At 37.0% G+C, this 4,964-nt stretch overlaps 1 pseudogene; it reads left to right on the top strand.

Moving 5' to 3' along the window:
* Nucleotides 1-3,543: 3,543 nt before the first annotated feature.
* LOC149231976 (cytochrome P450 76T24 pseudogene) lies at nucleotides 3,544-4,610 on the top strand (annotated as a pseudogene).
* Nucleotides 4,611-4,964: the final 354 nt, after the last annotated feature.

The raw sequence follows: 4,964 nt of genomic DNA, 5'->3' as shown, positions 1-4,964 counted from the left end.
TTTATATATCCCATCTATCTCTCTTCCTCCCTCCCTCTCTTTGCTTCTCTCTTCTACCCTCTCCCCTGCCCCGTCTATATATCTATCTCCCCTTGTCTCTCCTTCTCACCCCCAAAACATATACAAGTTCTCTCCATATCTATCTATCTCTCTCTCCCTCCCTCTTCCTCTCCCTCTCTCATTTCGCCTTCTCTCTCTCTCTCTTGATTACTCTCTCCCTCACTGACTCTCTATCTCTCCCTTGCCACTCCCTCTCCACCTTTCTCTCATTATTTCTTTCTTCCCCTTCCAAATCCATCTCTCTCTCTCCCCCTCTCTCCTCTCTCTCAAGTCCTCTCTCTTTTTCCTTCCTATCTCCCCCCTTCTCTCCCACCTCCCTCCATATCTGCTCCCATCATACACAATCTCTCTCCATCCTCCAAATTTGTCGCTATCTCCCTCCCTCTCCCCCCTCTCCATATATATGTCTCCCTATCTCTATCTTCCCCTTATTTCCTTATCTTTATCCTCTACTTTTCTCTCTCTTCCCTTGTCTCCTCTCTCTCGCATTCCATCTTCATCTCTCCCTTGTCAGTCCCTCTCTCTCTCCACCTCTATCTCTCAATGTCTTTGTTCTTCACTCCCTCTCTTTCCCCCTCTAAATACATCTCTCCCTCCCTCTCTTCCCCTCCTCTCTCTCTTCCATTCTCTCTCTTCCTTTCTTTCTCTCACATTCTCACCCACCTCTATGTCTCTCTCCTCCACTCTATTCCCCCTTCCATCTCACTCTCTTTCTTAAATATGATGTCATTATAGGAAAAAGAAATAAGAAAAAAAAACATAATTGGTTGTAAAATATTAAACCTATATTTTGGATCAATCACGTTAAAGAAAATACAATAATAAAAAACTTAAAAGAATCATGCACTACCTTTCCTCTATCAATCTTAATCACTTTATTTCTCACTTCGCTTGGATCCTTGGTTCTTTATAATATTATATGTATATATAAAAGTATTCTCAATTTTTAATTTATTAAAACCTCCATTTAATCCCTACGAGTATATGTTAATCAAATTAAAATAAAGTATTTGTAAAATATTTTGATTTTGAAATAAGTTATGTTTTTTTGGCATGTGGTATTGATAATCCATGGTATTGACCCATGGTATTGTAACAGCATAATTAAAATCCTAAATCCATAACATAATAATTAAAAGTCTAGATGGCCCATGGTATTTATAAACCATTGTAGTAGCCCATGGTATTATAATTTTATTAATTAAATTTATAGATGGAACACATCGATATTAATTATTACAAATATATTGATTACAATTGAATTGAGCTGACATTACAAATGTTTACTTACTTACATTAAATTTCTTAGATTACATCTATGCATGTGCCCTATAGTTTGTTGTGGAGCGTGTCCTATACTTGGAACTTACAAATGTTTACTTACTTACATTACATTTCTTACATTACATCTACACATGTGCCCTATACTGGGTTGTAGAGCATGCCCTATACTTGGAATCGCGTGAGAGGAAATATTACATAAAATATAATATTGCAATATTATATGTTACCCAATATTTATAACCACCCCCACCTAATAATTAATGGCTAAGGGTACGGGGAATACTAATAAAAATGTACTAATATTAAATTTTACCTAATATTTCAGGTCAGACCCCTCACTAAATATTATGTTCTACTCAATATTTCCCCTCACTCCTACTAATTTTATATTTGAGTTTGTTTACTTTTAAATTACAAATATAAAAAAAATTACAATAAGAAGTGAACCCATTGAGGGGAAATATTGGGTAAAATGTAATATTATATTATTATATTTTATCCCATATAACTTAGAAAAATATGGATGGAGGTAGGCAAAAATATTAGATAAAATGTAATAATTACATTTTTCCTAATATTTTCTCATCTTTGCAAACAAATGCCAAGTGCCAACATATCTATAATTTTATTTACCTTTACAGGAAAGTTTTACCTTTATAGCCTACATGGATTCAATGCCATCATTTTCTACAATGAATTATGTATCTAAATATAACATCAAACTAACATGAATCTAGGCTAATTTAATCCCCCCCTTAAATAGATTATATTCCAAAGGAATTCCGTGAGTCAATACCATGGATTTTTAAAATCATGGGTCAATAGCATGAGTCATTTTTTTATTATTATTATTTAATTGTTATAGGGTATTTTTTATTTTCACCAAGTTACAATGTTTACATTACATTAAGTTACACATTTCTACCATATTTGATTTTTATTTTGACATAGTCAAAATGTTAACATTATATTACTTTAGGTTACGTTCAATGAAGAAATTACATTCATCCCTACTACTAAAAAGTAATTTTTTTTTTTTAAATTACTTTATCTCACTAGCAATTACACCATATGTTGCAAAGGAATGTCGTAAGGCATAAACTAAAGAAGAATAGTGAGATATAGAAGATCATTGAATATAAAAATTAGTAAACAATATATAAAAAATAGTAAACAAAATGTCATTCAAAGCTAGAAGATAAAGAGAAATCACTTACATTATGCCAAATTTCCAGATTCTATAATCTTCCCAACATAGATTTCCTCTCAATCTTGAAAGATGCTCTTTCAAGTTCCAATAACAAATATTTGATAATAAAAAAGTGCTCTTTTTCAATATTGAAAAAGAGTCACTTATCAAAAGCTTATAGCCTTTACCAATTGCTCTTAAGGTGATTGGATTTGTCTTTGCTTGTCCTTGCTTAACTTCTTTTGGGCATTTGGATTGGTTTAGTCACTAACATAATAACTTCATAATGTTTTATAAGAGAGAAATGGATATTTTGGTGAGCATAGATACCATGGTGAACTCTCATGGTAGCATCCACGAGCTTTCCTTTATTCAACATGATATCCTGTGAGACATGACTATATATTTGACTAGGAAGGGGCCTATAAATAAACGCCAAAAAGATTTTTATGCCTTAGAAATCAAATTCACTATTCAGAGATACCATGGTGAACTCTCATGGTATTTCCTTTATTCAACATGATATCCTGTGAGACATAACTATGTATTTGACTAGAAAAGGGCCTATAAATAAACTCAAACAGATTTTTATGCCAACGAATCTCTCTTCCACCTTGCGACCAAATACGGCCCTCTAATGTGTATCTCTCTGGGAATGAAAACTATAGTGGTGGTCTCCTCTCCTGCGATGGCAAAGCAAGTTCTCAAGACCCATGACCATGTCCTTGCAGGGCGGAGTCTCATACAAGCAGAGCCCGGTGTCTTTCCCAGGACAAGTCCTCCATGATTTGGGGTCAATATGGTTCTCACTGGCGTATGCTCAGACGTATATCCAATACAGAGCTCTTCAGTGCCAAGAGGCTTGAGGCATTGGAACATTTGAGAAGAGATGAAGTGGTCCGGACGATCGAGCAGATTCGGCATGAAAGTATGAAGGGAAAGCCAATAAATATCGGAGATATTGTGGCCCAGTTCTCGATAAATCGGTTGGGCAACATGGCCTTCGGTAAACACATGTTCGATCCCCACTCTCCTGACTTCCAAGAGTTCAAAAACAGTTTAGAGAAACTGATGGTGGCTGGAGGATCTCCCAATTTGGCGGACTACTTTCCGTTTCTTCAGTGGTTGGATCCTCAGGGTGTGGCACGTAACACACGAATCTATATGAAAAGGACATATAGCATTCTTGACAAATTCATAGAGGAACGCCTGGCCACAAAAGGCAAAGCCATGGACGCCAGTGACGGTCCAAAGGATCTGTTGGACGCTCTGCTGGACATGAGAAGCCATGAATTTACGCTTACCGATATCAGAGGCTACTTAACTGTAATCATTTTCATTATCGCTTGTCGTTATTTTTATTGAGTGGCGGATATTATTTTACTGCTGGGATTAATGCAGCCTGCAAAGTCAGTTCCTCTGATGTTGATTTGTTTTGTTGCAGGACGTATTTGCGGCGGGAATTGAAACCACTGCGAGGACAATGGAGTGGGCAATGGCAGAACTCATATGCAATCCAGAGAAAATGAAACGAGCCCAGGCTGAGTTGGACGACGTAGTTGGGCACAATCGAAGGGTGGAAGAAAGTGATAGTGACCGTCTCCCTTATCTTTGTGCAGTGGTGAAAGAAGTTTTCAGGTTGCATCCGGTAGTTCCTCTGCTCCTTCCACACAGAGCAGATAGTGACTGTGAGATTGAGGGATTGTTGATACCCAAACACACCCAGGTAATCGTCAACATGTGGGCAATCGGAAGGGACCCTGCCATCTGGAACGAGCCGTCGAAGTTCGTCCCCGAGAGGTTTATGGATAGTAAGATGAGGAGTGTGGATTACAGAGGACAATACTTCGAGCTGATACCGTTCGGAGCGGGAAGAAGGATGTGCGTGGGGCTTCCACTGGCGAGTCGGATGATTCATCTGGTATTGGCTTCTCTGCTCCATTCATTCGAGTGGGCACCTCCCAAGGGTATGAGTGCGGAGCAGGTGGACATGGCGGAAAAGTTTGGAGTGACCATGCAAAGGGCCGTACCATTGGAGGCGATCTCAACACCGCGCTCGTCACCGGATGTTTATTAAAATTGATACGACGTTTCGAGGTTAGAAGCTTTTTGATGTTGCTGTAATTTTCTTTAAAGCTTTTCGATGTGGTTGATACGAAGTATATCGTTTTCTTAGTGGCTGTTGTTGTAAAAACAATTTGGATTGTTAACGTTACGAATGTTGTTTTTTAAGGGATATTGTTTTTTAAAGAGATATTGTTTTTTTTAAGAGAAGGATATTTATTTATTTGGATTTTTGGAATGAAGAATATAATATATAAAATTTTCATTGTTTGAGGATTCTTTTCTTTTGGTTCAGAATTAATGAAAAATTTCGACATTTTCTATTTCAGTAGAGTGCTTGTTCAAATTAATTGAAATTTACAATTTA

Source organism: Pinus tabuliformis, chromosome J (assembly GCF_031772625.1).
Source record: "Pinus tabuliformis cultivar Carrire ecotype Pingquan chromosome J, CPIR1, whole genome shotgun sequence".
Classification (NCBI taxonomy): Eukaryota; Viridiplantae; Streptophyta; class Pinopsida; order Pinales; family Pinaceae; genus Pinus; species Pinus tabuliformis.
The sequence above is the reverse complement of the archived record's forward strand: the minus strand, read 5'-3'. Positions and strand labels throughout refer to the sequence as shown.